We start from the raw sequence: 18,405 nt of genomic DNA, 5'->3' as shown, positions 1-18,405 counted from the left end.
AAAACCTGAATGAAGTCTTATAAACTTTGAAAATACTGCTCCTTCAGCCCAGGACAGCTTGTCAGACTCCTGTCCATCCCTTGAGAGATACTTCTAAAAAGCATCATCTTAGGCACAAAGGAACACACCATCTAGGTACGCTTAGATTCTCCACCCAGCTCCTGAGAAATTCCTGTACACCACCCCCTGCCTTCCAGTCATTTCAACAAGCCCTTTTATTTGATTTTCAGAGAGAAGTTGAGACGTGAGCTAATCAATGTTATGCCCAAGGTAAAAGGTCAGAAACCTAATCTATATAGCTTACTGAAAACAGCACAGACACTTCCCAGCGTTAATGGCAGTGAGCTGTTTGGATGTCACATGAGTAGTTGAGGGGAAAAAAACAAACAAACAAACAAAAAAAAAACCAACCCACAAATGAACAAACCTTAACATTGAGGCTCTCTCCTGTGACAAGGCAATCATTTCTGAATATGAAGCCTGGCCATCACCCAAAGAAAAGGTTGGTGTCACCACGGTGACAGAGGGTGCTATAGGCTGTCCTGCAATAGACTTTTCCAGGAAAGTTCAAGCACCCTTGAGATAGAAAACATCTTCTCCACACATTTCCTCCATTAGTCTTAAACCAACAACAGCCAAAAATCCCATGATGGCCTTTCATGGCATAAGGCTGATAACCTACTGTAACCTCAGTCTTGCCCTTAAAGCAATGTTCACAATTTCCCAAAATAGAGCATGTGAGCAGATGTTTGGGAGAAAAGCAAGCAAGCATCTGTCTTGTTAGAAATTTAAATCCTCCATAGCCACCCCCTGCCACTCTGCAGCTTGGCACCAACCCACCCTCAACTCCTGCAGCACGTGGGCAGACACGGAGAACAGCACGATCCCCACGTCACAGCAATCAGCTCCACACTGGATTTTGGGTAATGCATAGCATTAGGCACAGCCCAATATCGTTAATGCAAACCCAGGCTGGCATCCATAGTATAGGATCTGAACAAACAGGCTTGGGGTTAACTGGATGTCCTAGCTATGTTTACCAAAAGGAGTTTTGTAAGTAAAAGGAGATAAACTGCTTGATCGTACGACGCCACATGCACATGTGAACCATGCGTCTACATGTGATTCTGCTCAGTTGCTTGTGACATGCAGTAAAGCTGAACAAGTGCAAGAAGGAAAATCCTAGCTGTTACTTTAATTGGAAGTGTGCTTGTTTGGTATGTTCTCTGCTGGCAGCGCGAGCATCTTAAATAAAACATGACCAGTAATTTATTTAGCAAGCAAGTCTTTGAAAAGTTCTTTTGCACAGCTCTTACTAATTTATGCCACACAAGATTAACCCTCCTTTTGCTCCACATGTCCATCTGCTTGAAGTGATTCGGGGCAAGATCCATGTTAAATATTGCTCTAAAATACAACATTTGGGCACTTCTCTAGTTCTGTTCCAGCCACTTGCCTGCCTCAAAGATCTTCAGAAAAAATACAATCCAGCCAAGGATTCACTCCCTTGTTCCTAAGATTCAGTTTGATTCTTATCCCAGTCAGTGCTTTTTCTTCAGGAATATACATTATTCATTCTACATATTATGGTGCTGATCAAGTGACTGTAGTGCATAGACACCTCTACACAATCAGTACAGCTCCAGCTGTACATCTGAAACAAGGTGAAAGATTTTATGCTGTATACATGAAGTACTTACACGTGCACAGACACAAAGTACATGCCCGTACCAGATAATCCGCCACGCTAAAGGACAGAGTTCCGATGGTTACTTGGAAACCTTCCTATGAAGTTTAGCCACAGCTCTGTGGGTGGGTTTGCACTGCCAGAGTGGTTTAAAGTAGATATTGAATCTCGGTTTCAGTCGCTCGCTCTTCCCACACATGTGGAGAAGCATGTGCATATTTATGTGTACACAAACAATTCTATATATGTGTGTGTATATATATATATTCATGTATATATGTATAAAATGTGTTCGTACAAGTATACACACACACGTTTGTATACACATAAAAGTTCTTTTCCCTGAAAAAAACAATTGTGAGAAATTAGAAAAAAACCACACCATTTTGTAAGTCCAAAGTAGTCAGTTTATGCTTCCTCAGAATGGCACCAACTTCCGAGATAATGACCACAATTGATCAGCAATTTCTTTGGCATTTACAGCCTGGCTCATCTTCCATTTTTATTTTCCATCCTGCCTATATTATTATCTAAATATATCCAACTTCTCTTGTGCTGAGGAGGAACCTTAATATTTTGAAAAAATTATGATAATTTTATGCAATAATAGGGTTAAGTCATTACATGTTAACTGAAACTTAAGAGATGCACGCTTTATTTGTATACCCTCAAGCCCTGGTATAACAGCAATAGCTGTTTACAGCTTCAGAAAGTTCATTTTAATCATGGCAGTTTTTCAACTATTCAGTAGAACTTCAGGAACTTCAAAGTCTCAAGTTTGGTCAGCTACAAGTGTCAAAGAGATGATAAAAGAGTGTGTGTGTGTGTGCGCGCGCGTGTGTATACATGCACACATACACAGTACATGTATATATTTTGTATACTATAAAATACTGTATTTGTTTATAGAGTTATTATATAGTAATATTTATAAACTGTGTGTCACTTTTTGCAGCATTTCTTTTCAGATCGCATTTTGGGACTTTATAAGAGCCAGTTATTTGAATTCGTGTGTGTTCTAGCATATTTAATAGAAATCTTAGGAGCAGGTTGTAAATAAATTGAAAATAGGAATTTCTAAAATTACAAACAATAATATGGTTAAAAGTCAGAACTGCCACCGAGAAGAGCTCTTCAAGATTTGGACTCACCTCCCACCTCTTGTGTCAGTGCAGACCATGGTATTCATGTCAAGAAAAGCAACCTTTAAATGCTTACATGTTAGGCAGAGTTCAAATTGTGTAGAGAACTGTAGACTTGAAGAAAAAGAAATCCATTGAGCCCTAAGTCTTACTGCAAGTAAACCATCTGTCATATAAAACTTCCTATTTTGTTGGGAAAAGTCAATTTGTTTAAGCCAATTTCAAAGGAGTATGTATCTCATTGAAATGCTTTTTCTTCTATAAACACTCTAAACTTTTCAAGCTTCATGTAAAAGGTGCATAGTTATGAACACTGCATTTATTCTTAACCGTGCTCTTTCTGATACTTCTCTTATGTGAACAGAGAGGCAGTTTGTGTGCAAATACAGCACAGCTCATTGCTGCCACGGGTCATTTCAGTATAAGGTAGTTTAACTGGAGAAAAATCAGTTCTGGGGATGTTCAAGCAAATCGTCAAATCCAGAAAGACCAGCTGGTGAGAACAGCACATGAATGTCATCTTGAACATTATCAAAGTTTAAAATTATAATTAAGAAATTTATTATATTTAAAAAACGATTTAATAGACGAAGACAGTATAGGATTTCAGAATCACGTAAACAAAGATCTCACTCAAATCAAGTCTTGATGAAACCAAGAGGCAATTTCAGGACCTAAACAAACTAAGAGGAAGCTTAGTTCTCACTGCAGGGATGTCTTTGAGTTTCCCACTGCACAATAAAGGCTGTACAGGTGCCTAGCTGAGAATGCATAACACAGGTCAGCTCGTCACAACCAGGAGCTGCTAACAAACCAGGTCAGACAGGTGCCTAACTACCCAAAGCGCAACAACAGCTCCATCTGAATTAAGCCTGTTTTTGGAAAGCTTTGCTCAGCTCCTTCCATACGAGGATGCATTAAGCCCCTCTCACTCTGCAGCATTCACTGGACAACACCTACATGTGTCCAATAGCTCACTGGCTCTGACCACGCTCCCAGTTCTCACCATTTGAGTCTGTGCTACAGCTACATCATTTCCAAACAGGATAGGCAGCACCGAGCCATGGTGAAATACATTTTCAGCCAGCTGCACTTGGTTATTAGGCTGGCTGTCAATGTGAAACATTATTTCTCCTGAAAAATCTTTATTAGCAAACACAGGCATACTAAGTATTTAAAGCACAGTTACATGATCTATTGCTTAATGTAAAGTGCAAAGAGAAAGCAGTACACTAATCTGTTTAACATACAGCTTGGTTCAGCTTAAAGGATCATTGAGTAACAATCAAGACACAGCAGTGCTGGGCACTGGTTATTCCACAGCACAGGAGAAATCATATTTAACAATAATGAAACAACAAGGAGGCCCATCATTTTCGTGGCTTCAAGTTTATTGTCTTCAATAGCTCTTTACGGCGTAGTCGTCGTGGAGAACAGGGTTCAGCTGTACTTGAAAGAAGTTGTGCAAAGCCTGGTTCAGGAAAGATTAAATCTCATTGTAGTCTCCCCAGCCTAGCCAGGTGCAACTCCACTGAAGTCTTTATAGCTGTGTAGCATAAACCTAGCACAGAGATCAGCAGTAAGTACCACGTTTAGAAATGATGATGGGAAGAGGAGGTAAGAAAAACATCATCCATCTCTTCTGAAGCATGTTTGTAAAATCAGGTGGTTTTTACACTGTGGAACAAGTAGTTATCAACTCAAAATGCTATATTTAAAATGCAGTGTTATTTTAGACATATTTTGTTTGTGAAGTTGGTGGGGATGGAATAAGAAGGGAGAAATTCTTGGATCTGTACCTCCTCCAGACATTTGAGTGCCCAAAATATACACTACTTTCTGTTATTTGATTCCATGGCAGCAACTGTTCCTTTTCCGCAGCTACTGTGTTCACGGGCAGCAAAATCCCTTGGTTCCCTCCAAGCATCCAGCCCCCACCCTCGTACCGCTGATACCCAGAGAAAACAAACCTACTTCATTGTGCCCATATTGATTTTGTAGAGCTAGAACATCTTTGAGAAACAGAGTCTACAACTCGAATAAAGATGATCTGATTAACTCTGCAATTGCACTTATTGCTACTAAACCCCTTTTTTCTTCTTAACGGGATTATTGATTTAGAGTTTATAGCAACTTAAATGTAACAACAAGACATGCTGTGCACAGAGATAATGCAAAGAAAGAAACATTCACTTTTAACAAGGAGGAAAAAATAATACTTCTCTGAGCATAGAAGTGAAGATAGCACAGCTGTTAAAATAATTGATTTGTCAAGTATCTTCTTGTAAAACCCATGGATGTATATACTTGGTGGTGGTCCAAGGGATAGACAGTAGCTTTCACCTGATAGAGCAGCACCTCCCTCCCTGAACATGCTTCTGTCTTCCCCAAGACGGGTGGCTAGTCCTGGATAGATGCAGCCACGGAGAGAGGCCTGGCAGGGAGGAAGGGTGCAAGAACTGGCCGTGGACTAAGGGTGAGGGCCTTCATTTGGACAGCAGTCGCCCCTGATATGCACCAGCACAGGGAAAACAGTCCAGTCACCTTCCCTATCCCATAAATGAGATTTGTAGAAAGTCTGAGACTTAACAAATAAATGCATACGTAAGAAAAACATACCCATATTTAGCAGTGAACATTATTATTATTGACCCCTGAATTTTTATTTTTTAAATAAATACACACAATAGCACTTTAACACAACTGCCTCTGGAGTAAGGGACAACAACCAGATAGCATACCTTGTAGGGGTAGGAAATGCGGCAGAAAACCACACGTTGTCCTCCTCGGTGGAGATACTCTGCAGAACAGCTATTCTACTTAGAACTTGCATTGTTTTGCAGAGCAAAAATCCAGGCTAATCCTTCAAGGGAAAAAAAAAAACAAACCTACATTGGACTTGATTCACTTTCTTCTCCCCCTCATGCTGGCTGCAATTCATGGAGAAACTGGGGGGGGGGGGGGGGGGAGAGAGAGAGAAAACCTTGGAAATTATGCATTTACCCTAACAAAATACCAGTCTCCAGTCCAATTCTACAGTTAAGGACATGCTGAAGTGTTTCCCTGAATTAGGCTGGGGCTATTTACTACAGATGCAAAGTAATCCTTCTATTTCAACTCCCATGAAAGACAAAGTTAACACATACATCATGAGGGTTTAAAAAAATGGATAGAAAAATTCAGAGACATATTAAAGAGGAATTCAATGCTAAAACCTGAGCTTGCTGCAGAAATCTCAACAGAATGTTAATGTCGAGAACTACCTATTTGTAGGGAAACAGTATACGTTCTATTGAACTGTCTAAGAGATCCAACCCCTAAATAAAGGGGGGGGGGGGGGAATAAAAGAGAGAAAGTGAAAGTGAACAGGTATTGATCACCTCTAGGGGAAGTGCTGGGAGGGAAGACCACACGCACATATTAGGCAGCTGAAGACTACTGGAATTTCAATTTTAAAATATTTATTGTACAACTTTGTAGTTTCAATTAAAGTCCATGTTAAATGAATTAAGAGCGGGGGAAGTGACAGACCTCCAAAAGCAGATGTCTACAGGGAACTATCAGCAAATGACTGTATGTTCCACATGGATTCATACCAGGCCTGGCATACTCACCACTGTCATTTATGATATTGAAATAAATACATATTCTACTAGCAGTGAACTTACAGACTACACAAAGGACAACACAGTAGTAAATAAGGATGGAAAGAGGCCAACAGAGTGGCCTGGACGGCTTAATGGATTGGGCTCTTTCCAACAAAATAGGCTTCAATAGAGCCAAGACACAAAGCTGTATGTCTAGGAACAACAAGCATTCAGCATGAGAAACTGCATCCTAGAAAGCAGACTGAATAAAGGATTTGGACAACCTAAAAACCAAGCAATTTGTTAGGCATTCCCAGTGGCAAAGCTATCTAATGTCATCCCTGAATATATGAATCCAAGAACAGCGTCTGGGAGCAGAGATGATATTTGACTTCTCTACAGGGCATTGGCAATAACCAATTCCTGCTTCAGACCTGATGTTGAAGAAAGACTCATGATAGCAGAGAAAAAAGGCACAAAAGTGTTAAGGGCTGCAAGAAATGCCCAAAATTGCTCCTAGTTGTTTATGCAATAGGCAGAAGATGGCCACAGTTGACTTGCAAGGAAGGAAGGTGCCTAAGAGATAAGCAGGACAAGGCCTGGCAAGATCATGGAGTAGATCCTCCTGGAAACTATGCTAAGGAATACAGAAAATAAGGAGGTGACTGATGACAGCCAACACGGCTTCACTAAGGGTAAATCGTGCCTGACAAATTTGGTGGCCTTCTACAACAGTGCTGGTGGATAAGGGAAGAGCAACATATGTCACCTACCTGGACTTGTGCAAAACATTTGACACTGTCGCACATGACACCCTTGTCTCTAAATTGGAAAGACATGGATTTGACGGATGGACCACTCAGTGGATAAGGAATTGGTTGGATGATCGCGCTCAAAGACTTGCGGTCAACGGTTCAATGTCCAAGTGGAGACCAGTGACAAGGGGTGTTCCTCAGGGGTCGGTATTGGGACTGGCACCGTTTAACATCTTTGTCGGCGACATGGACGGTGGGATTGAGTGCATCCTCAGCAAGTTTGCCGTTGACACCAAGCTATGTGGTGCGGTTGACATGCTGGAGGGAAGGGATGCCACCCAGAGGGACCTTGACACCTGGAGAGGTGGGCCCATTGAAACCTCATGAAGTTCAACAAGGCCAAGTGCAAGGTCCTGCACATGGGTCGGGGCAATCCCAAGCACAAATACAGGGCTGGGTGGAGAAAGGATTGAGAGCAGTCCTGAGGAGAAGGACTTGGGGGTGTTGGTTGATGAGAAGCTCAACATGACCCGGCAATGTGCGCTTGCAGCCCAGAAAGCCACCGTATCCTGGGCTGCATCGAAAGAAGCGTGACCAGCACGTCGAGGGAGGTGATTCTCCCCCTCTACCCTGATCTCATGAGGACCCACCTGGAATATTGCATTCAGCTCTGGGACCCACAACATAAGAAGGACATGGACCTGTTGGAGTGAGTCCAGAGGAGGGCCACGAAGGCGATCAGAGGGCTGGAGCCCCTCTCCTCTGAGGACAGGCTGAGAGAGTTGGGGTTGTTCAGTGTGGAGAAGAGAAGGCTCTGGGGAGACCTCATAGCAGCCTTCCAGTACCTGAAGGGCGCCTACCAGAAAGCTGGAGAGGGACTTTTTACAAGGGAGCATAGTGATAGGACAAGGGATAATGGTTTTAAACTGAAAGAGGGTAGATTTAGATTAGACATAAGGAAGAAATTCTTCACTATGAGGGTGGCGAGGTACTGGAACAGGTTGCCCAGAGAAGTTGTGGATGCCTCATCTGTGGAAGCGTTGAAGGCCAGGCTGGATGGGGCTTTGAGCAACCTGGTCTAGTGGAAGGTGTCCCTGGCTGTGGCAGGGGGGTTGGAACTAGATGATCTTTAAGGTCCCTTCCAACCCAAACCATTCTATGATTCTATGACCGAGTGAAACCTGAAGCCAGACAAAATCAAATTAGGAAAAAAAAGCATACTGCCTTAACCCTGAGAGAATTGACTGGAACACACTGCAAAGGGAAACGCGGATTCAGTGGCTGCTGACATCTTCAGACCACATTCTAGGGAATCCATTTTATAGAGCAGATTACAGGCTCAGTAGAGAAATAACTGGGACCTGTGAGGGTCTACAGAGCTTGTTACTTGGAAGATGTTTCAAGCTGAGAATTGCAATTTACTTTTCTTTGGTAACTTTTGGGAATAAGAAATCCTTATATTCCTGTGCTACAGTTTTCAGGAGTACACTGTGCAACAAGGAACGTAGCCCTTCAGACCCCTTCCTCTGCCTATAATGGCTCAAATCCAGTCCACCTAATGTTAGGTGCCTTCTGTATTGCCAAAGTTAAGAACATACGCGGAATTGCCAGTCTTGGGAAAAGAAAGTTGTTTCCAAAAAACAGCTCAAATCTTAAAGGCATCTTCAGCACTTCTCTCTTTTCCACCCAGTAAGGACAGTTTCTATGATGACTACATTAACTTAGATCCCTTAAGAAGAACTGATTGTAATGCTAACTACCTGCAGGGGACTAAAAGGATGCTTCACCCTGCTCCAGGCCACTGGGCCATGAATGTGCCAGGCTGGTGACCTCACTAAGATTTTTGTAGCTGCAGCTTTCTTCTAAACCTTTTTTTAGCTGAAGTCAAATAATTCCATTTCATTTTTAACCCTTGTGTAATGACATTTTTTCCTCCATAGTGCACCCCTCTGCATTATTAATTTCAACACAAGACAGTGTCTGCTATTAAAAATCTCATAATAAATATTATTGCCAGGTGCTGATGAGCAGATATTAAGCAGCATTTAAAGATTACAGGACCAAGGCAAGTCAAGTTATTTTAGTTCTCTCTGGAATCTAGAAAGCTCTTTTAAGCTGATTTTATGACAAACCCGATTGCCTGCTTTCATGACTAGAAATTCACCATATCTAATCCCCTTGTTTCATGTAGCAGAGCGTGCCGAGTGACACATGAGTGTTTCTCTTTGTTCAGTTTAATCAACCAGCTGCAGTTGCATTCAATCACCTTTACTGGAGAATGAGCCTTCACTCACTATGGCTTCATCCAGAGAATAAATTGGTATGCACAAGGAGACCAGGACTGCCGACAATTGTACCGCAATGTTGATTCAGACCTATAATAATAGTCTGTTTGCATCAGTGACCCAGGATACCCGTAAACAGTTTGTGTAACTCCAAAAACAATGGGCAACAATGCAAACTAATTCAGCTTGAAGCTGAATGGAGCAGTACGCTACCTAAATCCCAGGTTTTTTGGTGGAACATCTGATTAAAGCTAGTAAGAACTCACTTTAGCTTTATGAGCCTGTTTGTTCTGTCAATAGTCAGAGGGCAGAGAGGGGGCACCCTCTAAAGGACGCCTGAGCAAATCAGCCAGCAAACTCACTGGATATAGCTCTCTGGAGGATGCCCAAAACACACATCCATCCTGCTTGGAAGTTAATTTTTGTGACCTGTGCCAAAAATCTCAGTTTCAGGGTGGACTGCACGTCCATGTCTTGAGCATGTCCTGCTCAAGGACTCCGATTTCCCTCTTCCTACTGTTAGTCTGCGTGTAGCTTCCTCCTGGTTCAAGTTCTTACCACCTGCGGTGGTTAAAGACTATAATGACACAACTAGCTTAAGTAGGGAGGGAAGAAAAAGGCAGAAACAGGCACCACTATCATGATTTTTGTACCAGTAGGAAGTGTTGGGGCAACAAAGTCTTCCAGGAGGCACAAAACCTTTGGACAGACAAATCCAAAGCTGTTACACTGAGATTTGGAAACCTCACCCACTTGCTCTAGTGGAAGCAATCAATAGTCACAGTGAAGTTTCCTTTCTCCCATCCTCTGTGTGTTTTAGAGGAAGACAGACATCAAACCCGAATGATGTGCATTAAAGTACAACCTCTGCAACAATTATGACAGCAAAATATAGAGCAAACTAGAGCTTAATGGCTCTTTTCAAGTATTTTTTATCTCTTAAGGGGCTGTTTCAGAAACACAGCTGAACTCAGAGGCACAGGCTTTGATTTCTTTCCCCCACCCTTCCAATTCAGAAAATAATTTAAATTCCAGGAGTGTTAAATTGACCTTGCATTCTCCTCTGCTTGCCTGCTAATTAGAGTTTAACAAGTGGTGTTTCCAGCCCTTCATAGCACATCCAGAACAGAAAGTGATGCAAATGTGAACTGATAGGATCCGAGAGCTTTACCCTACCATCAATTTCTACATAAATCCAGATGGGACATCAACAGGAATTTTGCAGACAGGGGATGGCCCAAAGCCAAGATGAAAGCAGCACTAATAAATCTTATTGTGGTCATGTTGTTCTGTTACACTTTCATCCTTTTTGAGGTTTAAAATATTACAGCAATTCCCATCTGAGGCAAGGCCCAGAATGTAATTTCATTCTCTTCTAATGCTTTCAGCTGACAAGACTGTCAACAGGCAAGTTTCAGTCAGTGAAACCAACATAGCTTCAGTGAACCAGGAACATTTACATCTTGAGAGATAAACTATGCATTAGCAAATACAATATACCTTAGCATAGCTCTTAATTAAATCAGCTTGCAGTTGTCACTTAGGCATTGATAATGCAACATATTACAGTGATTTTTCTAGGAAGAAAGTGAGGCTCTCTAAAAATCCCCCACCAGTCTTGATTTTCTGCTCCAGCTGGATTTTCAAAGTTGTATTTGGAATTCACCCACCTTGTTATATGATATCCATGTAGACTGTTCTTAGAGGTATAATTTGATTAAACAAAGATTTATGGGGTTTTGGTTTGAATTTGTATTTTTCAAAGCCAAAAAGCATACAGAAATGTTTTAATAATGTCTGAAATGCTGCTCAGAATACAGGCAAATAACAAAGAGCTCATGTAACTAGATTTGTGCCATCCACTATTATAACAGCATTGCTAATCCAAGAAGATGCAGAGGTATCAAAGGAATGCTGAGGAAGCACCATAGCAATGCTTCAGAATCAAATAATGTCTGTCAGCTCGTCAAGACACACAAATTATATGCAATTGTCACCAACAGCCTTTTATGCTTAGAAGGGAAAGGAGAAGGCAGTGCTGTAGAACAGTTTCCTGGGAGTTTTTCAGCCATATCAACAAGCCCTTATTGGAAGTTAAAAAAAAAAAAAAAAAAAAAGGGATGTAATATGTTACATATTGCACAGACTCCAGTGAACAGGGGCCCTATATCCAAAGTGCACTAAGGTTGATGGATGGTTCCCAAAGCTTTAGCAGATTCCTGATCAGCCCGTCATACAGTCAATTCCCTGCCTTTTTGAACTGTAGCATACACTTTCTGCTAGTTCCAGCTGTTTTTCAGTAGTGAAGAATCATTTCTCAATACCACTAAAAAAATAAAAAGAGCTGAAGAGTCTTTATTGCTAACATAACCTCAGAAGTACACAAGAACCATTTGCAAGTCTGACATGGGTTTCTACAGTAACCCATTTTCACCTTGGCATTTAATTCAGACTGCTCTAGAGCACTCCTGTCTGCATCTGGAAAAAGAGATGATTGTATTTCTGGTAATGAAAAGGGATTTGATACACACACACCCCCCACAGGACAGTAGGATGAAAATGAGCATATCTGAAGCCAGTCAATGCAGTCCAGCCTCCTGAAACACAAACTTGACTTTTAGGCAAAGTCTGAGGGGAAGATGGTTCTTTCCATATCCACAACGATCGCAACAGACATTATTTCCAACTTCTGCTGCTGAATTCAGAGACAACTTTCCCCTTACCACACATACGGCAATGGTCACAGTTTCCTTCCACTTCTCCCCTCAAGTAATTTGTGCTGTTTCACCCTCCTCCCCGTCTTCCTTCAAGTGCAAAAAGTCTGCTACAATGAACAGGGAAAAATAACTACATAAAGAGAACTGACACTTCTTAGCTCAAGGAATGCCATTGAAATTTGAATTCTTCAACTGAAAAACAAATGTATGAATGACCAGCCTTTGAATTCAAGCACTGAATGAAAAACCAGGACCCAACCCAAGAGATGTCAGTAAGATTCTGCTATTACTTATTACAATGAAAGTAGATTATTTTTCTTTTTAGTCCCCACACTCAGCTGCAGGGAACTTGTCCCCAAGGCCTGGTGCAGGGCAGGGAGAGAATGAGGAGACAAAGAAACCCCCAACACAACCCACCCACCAAAGAGGTTGCCCCAAGATTTACTAAACAAATGCCAAGCATCATCCACTTTCCCACAGAAGCAATCAAGGAAGGAAGCAAAGTTAATATTTTAATTAAAACAATAAATCAACCACCTTCTCTTGTTTTCTGAAATGGCTTGACATAAATTCTCATTTACAATATTTTTGCCATATCAGAAAAGGGACCTGCTCACTTGGCAGGGATATTTATTGTGCTCAGCAAATGCTAGCACATTCCCCCCCTTTAACACATATAACCCATCTCTAAAGACTCGTCTTCTCACTGCGTCCTCAAAATTACTGAGTGGAAATAAAAAAAACAAATTAAAATAAGGACATAACAGACTCCAGTGATTCAGAGTAACCCACTCCAGCTTGCGTTTTTAAAAACAGCTTTAAAGTCACACCAGATTTTTTTGTTTCATTTTTACCAGCATGCTCAGACTTGTCTCAAACAGTTTGTTGTTCTTCTCCCATTCAAGTCTATGGAAATTTTACCTTTAGTGCAATCGGAAGAGGAAATTCAGTCATATTCATTACTCCAGGGTGAAGTAACCAGAAAGGCATTAAAGGGCATAGCCTAGTGTGGGCACCACTACACATCTGTAAAGTCGTTTCACAGTGATCCTTTTTCAAACTCTGCCCATGGTGCAGTACAGAACAGATCTCACTAAATTTGCTCAGGATCAGAAGATTAAAATCATGGCTACAGCCCTCAACAGGTCATCCTTGCAGCATCCTGTATCTTCATCACTCCGAAAATCCCAGCCCCAGTCTCCAGAAGTGAGCTGCTAACTTCTTACCCCTGAGCCATCAGATGGCAACCTGAGATTTAAGAATCATATATTAGCCCCTTCCACTTCCCAAGGGTTGTAAAATTTGGCCCTGGAATGTTTGCACAGGTGTCGTGCTGTGGTGGAGATCTGCAGTCAGCCCCACTCACATCAACAGAGCTATGCTTAATTTGCACTGACACAGCTGAGGAAGCCTGTAATCTTCAATAGGTTACTCTGTTTTGTACATCCTATTTCCACTTGTGCGCACAAAGCCCTGCCGGCCTTCAGGCAATTCCCAGAACAAATAGGCTGGATTCTATTTTCAGCAGGAGCCACTGTCATTGCGTGGACTCACGTCAAGGCAATATTTTTCTTATGTTTTTTTCCAAAACCCAAACAAAGGGAAAAAAAGACAGACATTATCCTCTATGTAACTTGTTCAAACTGATGTGCCAGGTCTTAAATTAACAAGTGAGAGCTGCATTCTGTCCCAAATACTTTGTTTAAAGCTCTTCCTAGCTGACCTGTGCAGTCAGTGGTGCCTGAGTAACCATAGCAGCGTATTTGAACAATGCCAAATACTTGTGAACAGACACACAAAAATTCAAGAGGTGGAACACACAAAGCGTGGATCTCGGTAAAAAGCAGAACAGCCATTAAAAAAAGCGCCAGAGCTGCTGCTGAACACGAGAGCAGAGTTAGATCTGCTGTTCACCAAGACCAAAATGAGAGTCACGATGGGTGAGCGAGAGTGCTAGTACAGCCTCAGAATTAAGATGACAGCACAGATATATAGAAGTAAAACTGGTGACCAAACCAGCTCTGGAAGCCTCCTAAATTGTCTGGATATCTGCGGCCACCAGAGTTACCCAACTAGCAAGTTCTGATCACTTCCTTGCAAAAGCCTTGTAGGTGCTAGTTTTCCACTTGACAAGAGCCCGCAACAGGCCAGAAAGTCCAGAGCACATACTGACAGTTGTTTTCCAGTTACATTAAATTATACTTGATGCAGAGAGGTATTTACCTACTGCAATTATTCATGGAGCTGGAAGTAGCTCCAAGACCTTAGAAGACTTGAAAAAGCTAATTAATGCACTGCCATAAATAATTTGATCTCTTAGGAGGATATGTACTCTCTACACAGTAACAGCTTTCTTTAATGAAAATAAAAGGATGATTTGTCAATGCATATCTGTATTTTATTATAGGTGTTTATCAACCATTTATAATTTGCCATAAAGAAAGCAGAAAAGGAAAAAAGAGAAATCTTAGCCTAAAACACAGCACATTCCTGTGAGCTACACCATGCCCGGATAGCAAATCTAGGTCTGTCCTGTTTTGTCAGACACAAGTATCTCCCACAGGGAAAACTCACATGAAATTGAGTCATTGCAGATCATTTCTGCCAAACCCTTTTGCAGTTGCAGGGATAGAGGGCGGCTGCACAGGACAATCTCTTCCCAGCACTGTGCCAAAGAGGAAGCAACTGCCTGCTCTGTGCCCTCTGAAGTGGGAGGAAAACCAGTTGCTTCCTGTTGCAGAAAAAATAGCAGTGTCTGGGACCACAGCACGATGGCACGGCAGGCTTCCCACTGCAAATCAGCCGCAAACACCAAGTATAGTAAGAGAAAAAAATAAAAAGGAAAGTTATAAATCACCTGCTCAGCTAGTGTTGTTGCCCAAGAGGTTTTAGCATGCTCTTTTAACACATATGTTGCCCTTTAAATAGGTTTTCTTTTGTCTGGTGAGGTTAGGAGAGCAATCTTTTGTGGTGGAGATAAGCCTAGGTGACCAACTCTGTTGCAGTAGCATAAGGATTTTAAGTTACTCACAAGCTGGTTTGAGTGTTTTGAAAGATACAAAGTAACAGAGTGTCTAGTACTTCAAAAACCACCTAAACCCTCCTAAGAAAGTCATTCAATTACCTTTCTGAATCCTTATTCTTAATAAGCACTCCAGAACCGCTGGTGGGAACGGCTTAGTGATCTAAAAACCAGGGCAAAACTCTTGCAAATGTCTTTTAGTACAGAAGAAAAGCACACACCGTGCCACAGACACTCGAGACCATCCTTTGCGATGTAAGCTCTGCTCCCTGTGATCCAGTACAAGCTGACCGGTATCGAGGGAACAAGTGGGTACCGCAAAGTAGATGGCTCAGCATCCTCCACGTGGCAGGAGCACTTGGGAACAGCACCACTAGGAGCTAAACTGCTTGGACAAACATGTGCTGGGAGCCACCTCGGGTGAAACGCCAAAGCATCTTTAATAAATAAAACAATTTCTCTCAGTGGCAAGCCATCAGGGAGCTTCTGTATTTGAAGCTTTGCCAAAACATCAGCCCAGCCCTCCTGTGGAGAGAGAAATGGACCTTTGAACTCCTTGTGCAAAATTATACTTTTCTAAGTGCAGCCTTTTAGAAACAGCTATAGCCAGGGGTGCAATTAATTCAATTCTTTCCAGAAGATTTTTAGCTCTGTAAAACTCATGTATTATTTAAGCCTCACAGCTAAACCATGAACATTATCAAGGTCCAGCTTTTTCTTTGTGCACAAAAAAAAAAAAAAAAAAAAAAAAAAAAAGACATTTTGGTGAAAGATCTCTGGAAAAATCCCGCAACACCTTCCAAACCCCCAGATTCCCTGGCTACCAATAGAGACCTTTCATTTCTGACGTGAGTTTGATGGTACGTGACTCTTCATCAGCAGATCTCTATTTCAGCAGGCTCCTTGCTGTGCCTAGTCTCAGATTCCTACAGCAGCAGCAAGGGAATATCAACTGTGGTAAAAGCCTCAGCCAGGCCATTTTCTCCTGTATCTGCACTCCTAGCAAGATCCAAGTCCCCCCAAGGATGATGCAGTAGAATAAGGCTGATCTTCCCTCCCAACCTAGGTAACTGAAATCAGCTGGATGAAGAATCCTTATACATAGAGATAGGTGCCATTAGCAAACAAGAAATACATCTACTCTGTAGTTACATAAACATATTTTTAGACCAACAGTTATCCTGATTGAGAAAGTACCAGCTTTAAACACCTAACACAAAGCATCAGCTTTGCTACTGGCCTGCATTGCGCCTTTAGGAAAGGCCTGAGGGAAACGAGCTCTCTGGAGCAAAACAGAATCAGCTTCTCCCTGGCAGTTTCACATATTTGAACATTGGTGAAGTGTATGTAAAAATAAGGGTAGAGTGTTACTGGCAAGAATTTCTGTGGTCTTCCTTGCATTTCTGAGGCCTAAACTAACAGTTTAGCGAGCAAGCACTGCCCAGGAGAAAGACACCTGCACAAGGGAGTCGGTCTCCCATTCACGACAGGATCCCAGAGGCACGGACGTGGTCCTCCTCCCCTCAGCAACATTCGGCTCTCGTTAGACAGCAAGTGTGTCAAAGCCTTCAAGCACATACCAAGCCTATGATACGATCTACATTTTCTAATGGCCAGCCAGTTAGTCAGAAAAAAACTTGGCTGTCTCTGAAGATATATAACCTGGATTTAAACATACCAAATGCTAGATCCTTTGCTGCTCAACAGCCATTAAATGCGTCAAGTATATACAAACAGAACAGCGCAATACAGAAAGTGACTGAACAGCATTCACACTCAAGAAGTTATCTGGAGACCTAGCCAGTTCACAGCTCCCAAGAGGTTGACTTGTTAGGATCACTGATACCACTCTTAGGAGTCCTAACTCTGTCTGTTTTTAAACAGAAACAGATTTTCTAGAAATCTGCATTACGCATATTCCAAGTGCTGTAGCTGTCAGTCAGCTTTCCATAAGTTATTACTTCTGTGTATTCACAGTAGTTTGGGAACTGAAAGTTGTCTTGTCACTTCCATGCTCCATAAACAGTATAGATGCTAGAAGATGGTAATATTTACTCCTGTTTTGCCATCTGCTTATACATGCACATAAAACATGTGACTCCCAGAATGTGGAGCAGCAGAATAACAGCCGTAGCTTTTCATCACAAGATAGAGGTACAAAAATCAATACACATCTTTTCTTTGTAATGAAAAAGGTACTATTGCACAAAAGAAGAATATATATAGTAAAAAATAAAAAACCCTTTTCAATGGAATATAAACTCCTTAGCTTTTGCTTTTATTAAAGAGTCTGTGTTTAAAAAAAAACAAAAAAACCAAAAAAACAACAAAATCCTCCCCTCAAATCCCTACCGTCTTGGTTATGTAATAAGTGAAAAACAAACCAACCAAAAACCAGAAGACTAAGTTGTTTATCTTTAGAGGAAAAGATCCATCCCAGCTCTAGATCAGCTTGCAACAGGATGAATGTCCCCAAACACCCTCTCACCTGAGCACCTTGACATACCTTAGAAAAAAGTCAACTTTTAGTATCGATTTCCACACTGAAGAGCAGTTCTGTTACCCTCCTCCTTCACACAGCCTGAGCAGAACCTGAGGACAAAAGCAGCCAGCCTCTCGCCAGCACCCACCAAACAACAACCCCCAGACCAGCTGTTCTCACTGTGCCAAAACAGCCATTACAGCCCGCACCTACCACCACCTCCCCATGCAGGTCGGGCTTCCTACTCAGGTGTTTATTGTTAAGGTCAATGCTAAAGACAGACCTAAGATTGGGAATGTGTTTGAACAACTCTAAATAAAGATCAATGTGGCCAATTGAAGTGTAAAGACCCTCTGCTTCCCTCAACCAACAAATGAATCCAAACACTGAACTAGTGTTTAAAATGATAGACCACGTCCACACAGAGGCTCCTAGCCATACAGGCAAGTGTCCAAGACAATTTCACCATTGCACCTTTCAAGATCAGAGTGAAATATGCAAAAGCTGTTTCCTGAAAGGGCAGACCTCAGCACAGTTAACTCCAGACTTCAGTTCATTTTGAAAAAAGCTGATAAAGAAAGGTGGATTGACTGGAGGGCTGATGCCTCTCCTGGTCTCCAGCCCATGTGAGACAAGAATTTTTCACTCTCCCTGATTTTAGGACACAGATTTTTTGTACACTGAGGGGATTTTGGTTGGTTTGGTTCATGTTTTTTCTTAGGGCAGGG

At 41.8% G+C, this 18,405-nt stretch overlaps 1 long non-coding RNA gene across 1 annotated transcript; it reads right to left on the bottom strand.

Moving 5' to 3' along the window:
• Window positions 1–4,204: 4,204 nt before the first annotated feature.
• Window positions 4,205–17,923, bottom strand: LOC148052027 (uncharacterized). Its single transcript, XR_015698673.1, has 3 exons — window positions 17,702–17,923; window positions 5,571–5,692; window positions 4,205–4,390 (listed from the first exon to the last, which is right to left on the bottom strand). It is a non-coding gene; the product is annotated as an uncharacterized LOC148052027 (long non-coding RNA).
• Between the last annotated feature and the right edge of the window lie 482 nt (window positions 17,924–18,405).

Source organism: Nipponia nippon, unplaced genomic scaffold (assembly GCF_047370975.1).
Source record: "Nipponia nippon isolate SJK-2023a ecotype South Korea unplaced genomic scaffold, ASM4737097v1 scaffold_5, whole genome shotgun sequence".
In the NCBI taxonomy this organism is placed as follows: domain Eukaryota; kingdom Metazoa; phylum Chordata; class Aves; order Pelecaniformes; family Threskiornithidae; genus Nipponia; species Nipponia nippon.
The sequence above is the reverse complement of the archived record's forward strand: the minus strand, read 5'-3'. Positions and strand labels throughout refer to the sequence as shown.